Here is a 14,823-nt window from a genome sequence, read left to right as displayed (position 1 = left end):
AATCCAATCTTTGTCGCTCGATTCCCAAAACTATTATTTTCTCATACTAATTACATGTTTTCTAAGGATCTTCCAAACATATTTGTTTCAAACTTTCAGTAAATGTTACACAGTACCTTCTGCATAATTTAACACAGCCTTTTTCCAAAAAACTGTACATTTTTGAATATATAAATAAAAAATTGCAAAAAAATGTTGTGAATTTTCATTACAATTGAAAAAAATCATCTTTAATAACTGAACTAAAATTTTGTAAAATCCCTGTGTTAAGTTGTAGCCCATATTCCAATAAATAATCTGTAAAAAGTTCAACTTCCTACCTCAAATACTTTGTGAGGAAAGATGTAATTTATAAGCGTTATTTTAACATTGCAAGTATAGGGCGTTCCGGAGCCCCTTAATAAGGTGGAGGCACTACATTTCAGTCAACCCTCGTATGACGAGTTGAAAGCCGAAGATTGGAATGAACTCATCTCCCTTCACTCTGTTGGGCTCTCTGAAGTTGGAAAAGCGCACTGCAGAAGCGGTATTACCGTGGCTGCGGCTGAGACAGCTGCCGACGATTCGCTGGGCGCCGTACTGCAGTGACTGCTAGCTGCGGCTGGTGTGGTCCGGTGTGTAGTGATTGTCAGCCGCGGACCACATCAACATTCTGATTGCAGATCGCGGATGAGAAAAAGTCTCAAGTCTGTAGTAAGTTCAAAGTAAAACTTCGAAGACTTGGCAGACGGACAGTCAAGAAAAACACAGACGAGTGTGGAACTGTCAGTTGCGTCCGAGTCCACAATTATAAACACCAGAATGCCTCTCTAATTTTTCATATCTTTCCTTCAGATCTCGCAAAGGTACGGGATACAATATTTCTGGCCAATTCCAGGAAGGACCTAAGTGCTCCTCCAGTGAGGGATTTCGAAGTCAGTTCACTGGCTCCCACCAAAAGGTTAAAGATGTACCTGCCAGTAGATTCGTATCTACGGAAATAAGAAACAAGTATCTCCATCTTCTCACGACCTGGCTTATTTTTAGAAAAATTCTGGAAATTTTGGTGTGAACTTCGCGTTGTGTTCCCCCAGAAAGGCCAGAGTTTGAAAATTTTGCAGACGCTCGTGCAGCCACACACCTGATGGTTACAATTAAAGTGCAGCTGCTTACAGACACACGGTGTAGGCTGTAATTATCGTATGGCAGCGAATCTTGGTAGACATGCTAATGCGATAATGCAGAACCGATTTACGCCAGAAAAAATTAGTTCCGTTTATGATCGCCAGGTGTAAATCTGGAGCTGTGAACACAACAAAGGCGTACAGAAACGTTCCGATGTCCAGTGGATTAGGAACGGGACGTGGGCAGGAAAAGCCAAACAAGTGACAGAGGCATAATTTTAACTTCTTTTATTACAGAATTTGGCCCATTATAGACCATTTCGAACCTAAGACAAAGCTACAATCTTTTTTTATCTTCCCAGAACAACTTCATACGTTGGGTTATACACTCCTGGAAATTGAAATAAGAACACCGTGAATTCATTGTCCCAGGAAGGGGAAACTTTATTGACACATTCCTGGGGTCAGATACATCACATGATCACACTGACAGAACCAAAGGCACATAGACACAGGCAACAGAGCATGCACAATGTCGGCACTAGTACAGTGTATATCCACCTTTCGCAGCAATGCAGGCTGCTATTCTCCCATGGAGACGATCGTAGAGATGCTGGATGTAGTCCTGTGGAACGGCTTGCCATGCCATTTCCACCTGGCGCCTCAGTTGGACCAGCGTTCGTGCTGGACGTGCAGACCGCGTGAGACGACGCTTCATCCAGTCCCAAACATGCTCAATGGGGGACAGATCCGGAGATTTTGCTGGCCAGGGTAGTTGACTTACACCTTCTAGAGCACGTTGGGTGGCACGGGATACATGCGGACGTGCACTGTCCTGTTGGAACAGCAAGTTCCCTTGCCGGTCTAGGAATGGTAGAACGATGGGTTCGATGACGGTTTGGATGTACCGTGCACTATTCAGTGTCCCCTCGACGATCACCAGTGGTGTACGGCCAGTGTAGGAGATCGCTCCCCACACCATGATGCCGGGTGTTGGCCCTGTGTGCCTCGGTCGTATGCAGTCCTGATTGTGGCGCTCACCTGCACGGCGCTAAACACGCATACGACCATCATTGGCACCAAGGCAGAAGCGACTCTCATCGCTGAAGACGACACGTCTCCATTCGTCCCTCCATTCACGCCTGTCGCGACACCACTGGAGGCGGGCTGCACGATGTTGGGGCGTGAGCGGAAGACGGCCTAACGGTGTGCGGGACCGTAGCCCAGCTTCATGGAGACGGTTGCGAATGGTCCTCGCCGATACCCCAGGAGCAACAGTGTCCCTAATTTGCTGGGAAGTGGCGGTGCGGTCCCCTACGGCACTGCGTAGGATCCTACGGTCTTGGCGTGCATCCGTGCGTCGCTGCAGTCCGGTCCCAGGTCGACGGGCACGTGCACCTTCCGCCGACCACTGGCGACAACATCGATGTACTGTGGAGACCTCACGCCCCACGTGTTGAGCAATTCGGCGGTACGTCCACCCGGCCTCCCGCATGCCCACTATACGCCCTCGCTCAAAGTCCGTCAACTGCACACACGGTTCACGTCCACGCTGTCGCGGCATGCTACCAGTGTTAAAGACTGCGATGGAGCTCCGTATGCCACGGCAAACTGGCTGACACTGACGGCGGCGGTGCACAAATGCTGCGCAGCTAGCGCCATTCGACGGCCAACACCGCGGTTCCTGGTGTGTCCGCTGTGCCGTGCGTGTGATCATTGCTTGTACAGCCCTCTCGCAGTGTCCGGAGCAAGTATGGTGGGTCCGACACACCGGTGTCAATGTGTTCTTTTTTCCATTTCCAGGAGTGTAGCTTGTCTCTGCTCATTTGACATCACCCTCCTGAGTTGTGAATTTCGTTGTTCGACAGGAAATTTTGCGGTATTGATCACTGGCCTGAATCTTTCCTTTTTTTGCATGTTATCTTCTCCGACGTTAAGTTTTCTGAAGTCCTCCCTTGTCTCTTCCAGCCATCCGGTGGTCATTTCTACTTTGGAAATGAAACTAAAAATTTTCTTCCTTAGCCTATTGCCATTCGTTTTATTATTAACTGCCGCTTAGACACTATGTTAAATATGAGCAGCGGAGACGTCGACAAGATGCTGGCTCAAATGGCTCTGAGCACTATGGGACTTAACTTCTAAGGTCATCAGTCCCCTAGAACTTAGAACTACTTAAACCTAACTAACCTAAGGACATCACACACATCCATGCCCGAGGCAGGATTCGAACCTGCGACCATAGCGGTCGCGCTGTTCCAGACTGTAGCGCCTAGAACCGCTCGGCCGCCCCGGCCGGCGACAAGATGCTGCATCCGTAAAATAATGTGATCAGCAGTTGCTCGCAGCAGTTCCGGTGCAATCAGAGCAACGTGTTCTGTACACTGGTCTTCAGATGAGGCGGAGACTGAACGCGACCTGATGAACGTGTTTTAGGTACCCCCAGAGACAAAAGTCATATGGATTCAAATCATATGATTTTTGCAGGCCATGCATCTGGAAAACCTCTGGAGATAATATTTTCGTGGGAAACTGCATTTATCAGATCTTTCACTGGGCGAGCCACATGAGGCATTGCCACATCTTGTGTGGAAACAGTGGTTGCCACACAGTTGCGTTCTTCCAAAGTAGAAATCACATGCTGTGCAAGGGGGTCTCCATAACGGACATCACGGCGCACCTGACAGGCCGTCTGTGTGTACTCTTTCCGAAGAACAACAGTCCGAAAATAAAGTTGCTTGCCGATCTACACCACGTAACACATACGGCGAGTGTAATGGCTCTTCGCGCGCAACACGCAGTTTAACAGTACTCCAAAACTCGGCAGTTCTGTGTATTCGCCGCATCCAGTAGTGAAAAATATGCCTCGCCACTCCACAGAATACTGCCCGACCATATATCATCACCTTGGATCCGCACCAGAAACCGAAGGGCAAAGAGAATGTTGCTGCGGCACATGAGGCTTCACTTGTTGCACCGTCTGGATCTTCTACAGGTACCGCCGGCCGGGGTGGCAGCGGTTCTAGGCGCTACAGTCTGGAACCGCGCGACCGCTACGGTCGCAGGTTCGAATCCTGCCTCGGGCATGGGTGTGTGTGATGTCCTTAGGTAGCTTTAAGTAGTTCTAAGTTCTAGGGGACTGATGACCTTAGATGTCCCATAGTGCTCAGAGCCATTTGAACCATTCTTTTGCATGGTCAGTTACCGCAACGCCATCATAGTTAATAGCTCCCACCGGGATAGGGTGCTGTCCTCTTTCAGGAGCCACATCAAGCTCACCCGTGTTTTCGAATTTCATTATCATTTTCTTTAAACCAATTAATGATATCGCCCCCCCCCCTTCCTCCCCCCAGCCCCCTCAGAGCTTTCAGTCAGCGATACTCTTACTGTAATTTCTGCCATTCACATAAAACAATTTCGCTAACAGTACACACACTATTTTCTCGATAGCCATACTGTTTGCTCACGTTACGCCTTCTCAAAAGATAGCATGGATGTCATAGTGTTATACAAACACTGTGCAGCGCCAGATTTGAGCCTGGTGGCAAAAATTTGAACTGATTTTTTCCACCGCAAATCAATTTCACGTTGACGCATTAGCATACCTACTAAATTTCGCTACCGTACGTTAATTACTGCCGCCACTGGACCTCCACGAGTGGCTGCACTTCTAACGCACCTCCACTTCTTCTATTGGCTACTGATGGCAGAGACTTGCCATGAGTACGTACGAGTGATAATTTGCGGAATGGACATTTTCTCGCTACTGAAATCGCCCTTGCACTTATACGTCCCTCAGTAGGAGTACGTTATTCTCATTAATTATGTAAATTGTCATGTGATAACCTACCCGTTTCCTAATCTTATACAGTGGATACAACAGAATGTCAGGATAAGCCGACAAAATCCAACGAATAAGCTATAAAATGTACACAAGAGACAATATGTACTAAAGAATAAATGCCGTGATTTTAATACATTTATTCATCATAAAGGCAATTTAAAGAAACTAAGTAAAGATTACAAATCTCAGGTTCTCCCTGTATTAATACTGGCCCTTAAACTGTCGGCCTCTGTCCTATATTGTACTCGCGACCTGTGATTAGGAGCGGAATAACTGACATCCCCCGTGTACTAAATAGCAAGAAGGAACTACTATCTCAATGAGCAGTGTGAAACCTCAGTGCAGAACGGAGTAGAACACGTCATTCAGCAATGTACAGGGTTATTACAAATGATTGAAGCGATTTCACAGCTCTACAATAACTTTATTATTTGAGATATTTTCAAAATGCTTTGCACACACATACAAAAACTCAAAAAGTTTTTTTAGGCATTCACAAATGTTCGATATGTGCCCCTTTAGTGATTCGGCAGACATCAAGCCGATAATCAAGTTCCTCCCACACTCGGCGCAGCATGTCCCCATCAATCAGTTCGAAAGCATCGTTGATGTGGGCTCGCAGTTCCGGCACGTTTCTTGGTAGAGGAGGTTTAAACACTGAATCTTTCACATAACCCCACAGAAAGAAATCGCATGGGGTTAAGTCGGGAGAGCGTGGAGGCCATGACATGAATTGCTGTCATGATCTCCACCACGACCGATCCATCGGTTTTCCAATCTCCTGTTTAAGAAATGCCGAACATCATGATGGAAGTGCGGTGGAGCACCATCCTGTTGAAAGATGAAGTCGGCGCTGTCGTTCTCCAGTTGTGGCATGAGCCAATTTTCCGCGGGCTACGCGTGAAACTTGCCCGCACGCGTTCAACCGTTTCTTCGCTCACTGCAGGCCGACCCGTTGATTTCCCTTTACAGAGGCATCCAGAAGCTTTAAACTGCGCATACCATCGCCGAATGGAGTTAGCAGTTGGTGGATCTTTGTTGAACTTCGTCCTGAAGTGTCGTTGCACTGTTATGGCTGACTGATGTGAGTGCATTTCAAGCACGACATACGCCTTCTCGTCTCCTGTCGCCATTTTGCCTCACTGCGCTCTCGAGCGCTCTGACGGCAGAAACCTGAAGTGCGGCTTCAGCCGAACAAAACTTTATGAGTTTTTCTACGTATCTGTAGTGTGTCGTGACCATATGTCAATGAATGGAGCTACAGTGAATTTATGAAATCGCTTCAATCATTTGTAATAGCCCTGTACATTCACTTTCCCACACGCCGATGCATAATCAAGTGAAACATCCCCTTAGAATAATTTATAAATGACAGTGCCGGGCCCCGCGAGATTAGCCGAGCGGTCTGAGGCGCTGCAGTCATTGGCTGTGCGGCTGGTCCCGGCGGAGGTTCGAGTCCTCCCTCGGGCATGAGTGTGTGTGTTTGTCCTTAGGAAATTTAGGTTAAGTAGTGTGTAAGCTTAGGGACTGATGACCTTAGCAGTTAAGTCCCTTAAGATTTCAGACATTTGAATTTTTTTTGGCAGTGCTGGAAAACCCTTTATGTTATTTGATTTTCGAACAGCTGAGCAAAACTGAACGTACTCAGACATTTTGCTCTTTACTTATTTTGATCAACACTAAACTGACACACAATATTTTTTTTAGCGCAATGCAAATTGACTTTCAATAATTCCTACAAAAGAATGGCCCTGACTAACAATCGCATATACCTTACATGAATCACTTACCTCACAAAAATCTTAGTTACTCAAACTACTGCAATACAGCGAGCGCCAATACTGCCAGCTAAATAAAGGATTCTAACTACTGAAGGCACTAACTACTGATAGGCATAGTTACCAAATGAAAGATTTTGAAAAGGAACAAGCAATGTATTTACCTTAATAATGTTCAGAAGTCGTCATATATGTCTATCAATTCATGACAACCATCTTTACGGATTTCCTTTTTCTGGCGGACACACGTCCGGATCGTTCGCTTATAGTAACTTCTCAAAACTCTTGCATCTTTTCTCTCCACATCCACCACTACTGGCGGCTCACCTCCAACTGCACAACTAGTGATGGGGAGCTCGTGAATGAGTAGTTTAAATGAACGCTTCACTCCAGTGAAGTGTGAACTAACCACTCAATTTCAATGAACTGGTACTTCAAACTCTTCACAGATAACACACTGCACACTTTTTTTCTAGTTCACTCACTCTCTTCCCCTCTCCCTCATCTCATTACATCGGCGCTACGTCACTTATTCTCCCTTCACTTCAGTTCCCCCTCTACTGCCTGTCGACGAATCGCGTGGCGTTTGTGGGAAACGATAGGTTTGCGTCGGGTATGCGGCGATGAGGGGCGAGGGGAAGGCAGCGTCAGCTGCTTCCTGCAATGCTGACATCATTACCCGTGACTATTTGTGCAGTTCAGTTATACTTCGCGTCTACCGGTAGCCTACCGTTGGCAGCGCTTGCGGACCAATGAATATTACAGATACAAACGATGAGGCTGGCTGTGTGAGCACGCACAGCCAACATGTTAATAACACTGAAATCGCACCAATGACTGCAGGTGACAGTTTACGTTTTGGATCTGGAGGGTTATTATTCTCAACAAAAATAAATCTACAGGAAAACTTCTGAATTATTACTTAAAGTAGATATATAGACTTTGTGACAGTGGTAAACGTACACATTCTATTTTGGATTAAATTTTAAAAGGAACATAAAATTGGACTGCATTTCGTTGGTAGCCCTAGCTTTCAGTCCATGAATACAACAAATAATGTTTCACTTGGTAGATAAAGACTTTTTTGGGCGCTTCATGAGAAAATGTCGAGCAAGATTAAAAGTAATACCTTCTTTATATGTGACAGGCTTCTCTGTTTATCTTTCCTTTGTCCCCTCCGACCATACTCTATTTAAGTGAGCTCAGACGTTGTAAGAGCGTAAAACATTCCGTGCACGTTACTGCATAGTTCGGCCATCTGTTGGTAAAATTATGAAGTATTACGAAGCTTTATTGTACGAGCGAGGCGAAGCGAGCGTAGCCGCGGCTGAGCGGCGAACTGGGCAACTTCGCCAGGCTTCCGTACTTCATGAATGAACTACTTCATTTGAACGCTTCACGGCAAAGAGTGAAATGAATGAAGCAGTTCACGGGAATGAACGAGTTCGACCCATCTCTATGCACAACGCTACGCGCTGTTCACATCCAACGGCCCAACGCTACAATAGCGAATATTCCAACAATGCCAACAAGCTACAGATTGCACACAGCGCAGTCGGTGATTTTCATACAGAGCGCTACGTGACGTTACCAACATGAAAACCTAACCACCCCACTCACACAAGACCACCGTAATGATCAGAAGCTATAACCGCACGACTTCTCGCCTCGGTGAAACAATAGCAGAATTGTACTTCACCAAAAGTATAGACGAAGACGTCCGTCGACTGCCGTGGATCTCCAAGACGACTCTCCTGCTCTACGACCCCGCAACGACTCTCTCTTTTTATTCTCTTCTCTTTTCGCTGCCTGTGTGCGTTACACCTGCAACATTCGCCGATATGATCATGTTAGTGCTTCATACTCCGAGCTAGGGTGGCTGCGGCCGGACAAATTGCGTGACTACCACACTCTACGTCTACTTCACAGACTCCTCGTCGCGCAAGCACCCCAGTACCTTGCTTCAGAGATTAAAAACCTGTCATGCCATCATAATCGAAACACGAGGTCACTCTTATTTGGTATCCTAACTGTGCCCACTCACAAAACAAAAACTTTTGCAAACTCCTTCTCAGTTGCCGCTGTCCGCCTCTAGAACAAACTGCCCCTTACCTTGCGCAAAATTCAATCTCCTGCTGCTTTTAAGAAGAAGTTGAAGCATTTCCTACTATCATCTTCATAAAGTTCTCCACAAAATTAATGTACCAGGCCAATCCTCTCATCTGTCAAATAGCAAAGCTAGCGTCTCCTATCTTGCTCCTGAGATGCCTTCCTCTTCATCTATCTCTATTAGCCACGCAATCTTCTTTTCTTTTATATTTCCTTAATTATGTTTCATCATGTCTCTCTATTCTTCTCCTCCCTTCACCATGAGTCTCCCTCATACTCCCTGCTGCCAGCACTCCTATCAAAAATTTGTCTCTTCAATAATGTCTAATTATAACAGTACTTATGATCTACGAATATAAACTCTATATGTATGTATTTCTAATTGTTTATTTCACTTTTTGTACTAGATGTAGTTTAACATGCCTACTAAAACGTATGAATGTAAAATAAGTAGAATGCCTGGTTAGATGTAAGAGAGGGCCTGATGGCCCTAATCTTGCCAGGTTAAATAAATCAATAAATAAAATAAAATAAATAAAAGTCTTTTCTCCCACTTAAAATTAGGGTGGCGAATCATCTTTCCGGAAGCGCTCGTTTCTGAACGTCGATCAATCGCAGTTTACGAGGGCAGTTCAATAAGTAATGCAACACAGTTTTTTTCTCGGCCAATTTTTGTTGAAAAAACCGGAAATTTCTTGTGGAATATTTTCAAACATTCCCGTTTCGTCTCGTATAGTTTCATTGACTTCCGACAGATGGCAGCGCTGTACGGAGCTGTTAAAATGGCGTCTGTAACGGATGTGCGTTGCAAACAACGGGCAGTGATCGAGTTTCTTTTGGCGGAAAACCAGGGCATCTCAGATATTCATAGGCGCTTGCAGAATGTCTACGGTGATCTGGCAGTGGACAAAAGCACGGTGAGTCGTTGGGCAAAGCGTGTGTCATCATCGCCGCAAGGTCAAGCAAGACTGTCTGATCTCCCGCGCGCGGGCCGGCCGTGCACAGCTGTGACTCCTGCAATGGCGGAGCGTGCGAACACACTCGTTCGAGATGATCGACGGATCACCATCAAACAACTCAGTGCTCAACTTGACATCTCTGTTGGTAGTGCTGTCACAATTGTTCACCAGTTGGGATATTCAAAGGTTTGTTCCCGCTGGGTCCCTCGTTGTCTAGCCGAACACCATAAAGAGCAAAGGAGAACCATCTGTGCGGAATTGCTTGCTCCTCATGTGGCTGAGGGTGACAATTTCTTGTCAAAGATTGTTACAGGCGATGAAACATGGGTTCATCACTTCGAACCTGAAACAAAACGGCAATCAATGGAGTGGCGCCACACCCACTCCCCTACCAAGAAAAAGTTTAAAGCCATACCCTCAGCCGGTAAAGTCACGGTTACAGTCTTCTGGGACGCTGAAGGGGTTATTCTGTTCGATGTCCTTCCCCATGGTCAAACGATCAACTCTGAAGTGTATTGTGCTGCTCTTCAGAAATTGAAGAAACGACTTCAGCGTGTTCGTAGGCACAAAAATCTGAACGAACTTCTCCTTCTTCATGACAACGTAAGACCTCACACAAGTCTTCGCACCCGAGAGGAACTCACAAAACTTCAGTGGACTGTTCTTCCTCATGCACCCTACAGCCCCGATCTCGCACCGTCGGATTTCCATATGTTTGGCCCAATGAAGGACGCAGTCCGTGGGAGGCACTACGCGGATGATGAAGAAGTTATTGATGCAGTGCGACGTTGGCTCCGACATCGACCAGTGGAATGGTACCGTTCAGGCATACAGGCCCTCATTTCAAGGTGGCGTAAGGCCGTAGCGTTGAATGGAGATTACGTTGAAAAATAGTGTTGTGTAGCTAAAAGATTGGGGAATAAACTGGTGTATTTCAATGCTGAATAAAACAACCCCTGTTTCAGAAAAAAAATGTGTTGCATTACTTATTAAACTGCCCTCGTATCATTGAAGGGGCTTGCTTATGTCGTATTGGATGCAAGCGCGGTTTCTAAGTTGTAAAATAGCGCCACTTTACACACTTTGTTATCACCCGGTATTTAGTTTGTGGAACCGTGGCTGAAAACCAGAACATAGTGGGACATTGTCAACTGTACAGCTGAAGACTGCACCGAAAGATTACTAACAGACAGAGGTCTGCAGAATGAGATTTTCACTCTGCAGTGGAGTATGCGCTGATATGAAACTTCGTGGCAGATTAAGTTTCATATCAGCGCACACTCCGCTGCAGAGTGAAAATCTCATTCTGGAAACATCCCCCAGGCTGTGGCTAAGCCATGTCTCCGCTATATCCTTTCTTTCAGGAGTGCTAGTTCTGCAAGGTTCGCAAGAGAGCTTCTGTAAAGTTTGGAAGGTAGGAGACGAGATACTGGCAGAAGTAGAGCTGTGAGTACCGGGCGTGAGTCGTGCTTCGGTAGCTCAGATGGTAGAGCACTTACCCGCGAAAGGCAAAGGTTCCGAGTTCGAGTCTCGGTCGGGCACACAGTTTTAATCTGCCAGGAAGTTTCAGACAGAGGTCTCTCCCCTTCCACGACCATTTCCAGTTCTGCTATTTAAAGCGCTAGTGAACCATCCTGAGCCGTGGTCGGCTCACGTCAATGCCGTTTTTCCTTTGGGCATTTTGTCGCCATCGAGTGGCGTCTTATTCCTCCCTCAGTTACTATCTGAATGAGTTGCTCACTTGCCTCTGTCAGTGGCAGCAGCAGCGTTTATCGATACTGGTACTGCTGCAACTTCTTTGGTGTTGCAGTTACATTTCCGTGTCATGGTGTGTGTGGCAGTTGGTCGGTTGCGGCGGAGCAGCGAGGAAGTCTCTGCCATGTGTGATCAGGCCTTGGCCGCTGGCAGCGTACACGCGCGGTCGTAGTTGTGTGGCACTTAGCTGCGAGAACTGCTAAGTTCGTCGCCCACCACACTTGCATACTGGAGTTGAGTAATCAGTGAACCTGTCATCAAAGCTCAACCGTTGTGACATCTTTTCGTTAAGTGCTGGTTGTTGCATCCAGGACTATCCCCACAAGCAGAAACGTGCTGGTGTGTTGGAGTCGGCAAAATCTTGCAACCGTCTCCTGTATGATGTTTAACCTTCGAAATGATTATAATTTATTAGTGAAGTGCACCAGCGGTATCTTCTGCCTCGTGGCCGTTAACGTTCCGGTTACCTGCCCTGACCGTTAAGCCGTCGGCACACGGACCGTGCATCCGAACGTTGAACGTTGAGCGTGCCGAGTTTCTGACGTCATAGCGTGGAATAGCACGTTCGGGAGTCTTTCCGAACGTGCAGAGCAATGTCTGGCATATCAGATATTCTGAGCGTGCGTCTGAGCGTTGACCAATGAGATGACACAACGCCACCTACGTCACACGCACGCCGTCTCCCTTCAGTACAGAGTTGTGAGGCGCCATATTGGCGTTCATTTCAAGCCTATATGTATATATGCCGTTTCTGAGCACCAGCAAATTGAGAATCATTGGAAAACCCGTTGTTAATTCTGTGATTCGTTCCAATAAAATAACGAGAATCATCATATTCATGGCAAAAGAATTATTGTAACTTGCGTCTTATGAGAGTAGGCTATTTGAAGGCAGTGACACAAGGATGATCCACCCAAAACGCATTGTCCTCGTACAATTTGTTATAATTAAATTTCAATTAGTAACGTATCTACGATAACGTTTTCTGCAACGGGTAACAGACTTGGATTAATTGCGAGATATGTCTGTGTGTTGTTGGATTAGCGTAATGAGTAGAGTAACTGTTTAGTATTTTGTTGATAGTTGGGACGGTGGTTCGCGTCTTTACACTTCCGTATTTTATTTCTTAACATTAGTGTTTTTATTAGGTTCTGATACTTTATTATTAGTTTAATATAAGTATATACTATGATATTTGATATTATGTAAATATAAGTTCACCTTTTTTTGAGGGGTGACTTTGTTCGATTGGCTTAATCTACAGGACAGCTTGCGCTACTTCCATAAACATATTTTGCTCCTTTTCTTTTTCGTTTCGTAATTCACATGTTGCAAAGATTCTGCTATTGGGTAGGAACAGTGATTGAGTAAGACTGACCTTGGGGTTTTAATAAAATGTGGGAATGATGAAATAATGTTTATCTTATGCGGAGAAGTATTCCAAATTTGTACCGCACTGTTTGTAATGGAACTTTTATAAGCCTGTGTCCTTATTGATTGGACATGGTACTTTCCTTTTCGTGGACGATGGAGGAAATGTGCGTTTTAATAGTGCTAACGTGGGAATTTTACGCGCGCCCGTTGAGTAAACAGTGTGATTTACGAACTAGAAACATCGCTCTACTGCCGCTGGAGTGCGTTGCGATCGCGTATACCACGTTGGGGCCCACGTACCGTACGCACAAGTCGCATCATTCCTGAGCGTTCAGCAGCACGTTGCACTTGGCACGCTCAACGTTAACGTTCGACAGCACGGTCCGTGTGCCGACGGCTTTAGCGTAGTTTTGCGGCAGTGTGTTTTCCTCGCCCTGTTGACACTGTCCAGCACGGCGTGTAGTTCCACAGCTTGGTGTTTTTCTCTTTTTCTCTGAGTGTTTATTCTGCGTTGACTGTGGTTATACGCCAATTATTAAGACGTAATCCTGCTGCGATCCTCGTCTTCGCTGGTGCCTTTGGTTGTCGTGCTGTCGGTCGGGTGGAACAGAGTTGATTAGGCAGTTGGTTGGTTCGTAAGCCGTCCGTAGGTCGTGCTGAAACCCGACTGTTTAGTGTTATGCTTGGCTGCCTGTCTCACCGAAACTGTGGTTAGAGTTTCCTCCCGAGGCCAACCCTTGGAACACTTCCGAGCACCACTGTTTGTTGTTTGTGATTGTCATTTTATTTGGCTGCAGGTACTGTGCCAGGCCTTCAACCGTGTATTAATATTGTCTGATTTATGTTTAGCAAATGGCCTTCAGCTGAACTTCATAACAACTTTAAGATTATGCCTTCAGCCGTGTTTCATTTACAATTCTTATTGCTCTGTATTTAGGCCTTCAGCCACGTTTGAATCAGAATTTTTGGCTTTAATATGCAAATCCTTGTCTGTAAGGTTTATCTTTATTTATTTTGAATTTTTGAAATGTCCTTCAGCCGTGTTCTGTAAATGTTTATCTTAAGGTTGTCTTTAACTAAATGGCTCTGAGCACTATGGGACTTAACAGCTATGGTCATCAGTCTGTCTTTAACTATTCTTGAGTAATTGCTTGGGCCTTCAGCCGACAAGATACTTCAAGTTTTCTTAAGATGTTTTTCTGTGTAGAGGCTTATCTTTAAAGTCTCACTTTCAGCCGAAGAATTAAATTGAACTTTCCTTAATATGACCTTCAGCCGGAATTTGTAAATGCTTCTCTTTTAAAGAATTTGCTTGGCTGATCTGAAATATTATTTCGGCTTTTAGTCGAGAAGATATTGTAATTTTGCTTAAGTAAGGCCTTCAGCCGTTACTCTAAATCCTGGTGTTTCAAAAGCAATCATTGAAACTTATTCTGGAGAAGTTACTTGGGCCCTCAGGCGTGAATTGATCTTTGTTGTTTTAAAGAGAAAACTGTGCATTGGATTAAGGAATAAAGTTGTGTGTGTTATCGTACAACTAACAGTAATTGCTCTTGGCCCCTTTCCACAACCAGATCCTGCGGAACCAGATTTCACATCCCACCGCCCATTTTACCAGGTGTTGAGAGGATTAGCTGTGAAAGTCTCGCTCGGCTGCCTGCGCGGTTCGTTAACGTAGAACCCGCAATTTGAGTGACAGCCAGCTCCTTGAAAGCGTGCGAGTGCTCCACCTATCCGTGTCCCCAATGAGGAGTTCCCGCGGCCCACGGCCGAGTGCATTAAACAGAAAATAAACTACTAAAAGTATGAAATGTTAGATCAGGTACTGAGAGATGAGTTATCAACATTGCTACAAGCTACTACCTAATCACTCATGTAATCAGGGGGCGGTAACAGAGAAATAT

The sequence above is a fragment of the Schistocerca cancellata genome, chromosome 6, assembly GCF_023864275.1.
Source record: "Schistocerca cancellata isolate TAMUIC-IGC-003103 chromosome 6, iqSchCanc2.1, whole genome shotgun sequence".
NCBI lineage: Eukaryota > Metazoa > Arthropoda > Insecta > Orthoptera > Acrididae > Schistocerca > Schistocerca cancellata.
Note: the sequence above shows the minus strand (reverse complement) of the source record.